Source organism: Meriones unguiculatus, chromosome 3 (genome assembly GCF_030254825.1).
Source record: "Meriones unguiculatus strain TT.TT164.6M chromosome 3, Bangor_MerUng_6.1, whole genome shotgun sequence".
In the NCBI taxonomy this organism is placed as follows: domain Eukaryota; kingdom Metazoa; phylum Chordata; class Mammalia; order Rodentia; family Muridae; genus Meriones; species Meriones unguiculatus.
In genome coordinates, this window is record NC_083351.1 from 59957219 (window position 1) to 59958027 (window position 809).

The window sequence follows — 809 nt, forward strand, 5'->3', positions numbered from 1 at the left end:
ACTCACCAGCTTTTAACAGAGCTAAAACCAACCGTTTCCACTCTTGGAGAATAAGTCTATTTTTAATAGTCTAGTTATTTAACATTTGTTTAACCAAATTTGAATGTATTCCATACCATATGATAGATTTCTAAGTTTCTTTAGATATAGCAATTCTACTGGAATCCATATCACGTCATTGTCAGCCTCACCACCAGCATTAGCAGGCATATGATGCACAAATCCTGGGAAAGCTGATGCTGCCTGTGTAGCCACAGTCAGTTTCTGTAGTGGATCCCTTTTCTCCAGAGCTTTTCTGGCCTGCTGGGCTTCCTGTTCTTCCCTGTCCCCTTGCAGTACTCTGAACACCTGGCTCATGGAGCAGGGCAGAGCAGCAAGAGAGGGTAAACTTCACTTTCTCAGTAGCGCTTTTTGCTTTCCAAGAGTTTCAGTCTCTACCCATAAACTTTCCTATTGAACCACGAAGTCCATAATCCTTTCCAGAACAACAAAACTGAGTGACACTTCTGGTCTTCCTATGTCATCCGTCATTCTTTCAAACTTCTAAAAAACAGAACACAGGAAGAAAACAAAGCAGCAACAGAAAATTCTATCTGCCTGCATTTCAGGAGAGAAACTGGCAGCAGCCGCTGCTATAAACCTTTTAGAGACATCGTGAAATATTGCATTCACTCTTTCAGAACTTGCCATCTCCTGTGTACAGCTCCAAAACCAAGTTCCCCATTATTCTTAAGCCATGTCTGGGTCTCAGGTGATAGCCCTTTTTATCTTAAAACATGCTGGGCACCACGTGTGGCAGAATGCCCCCT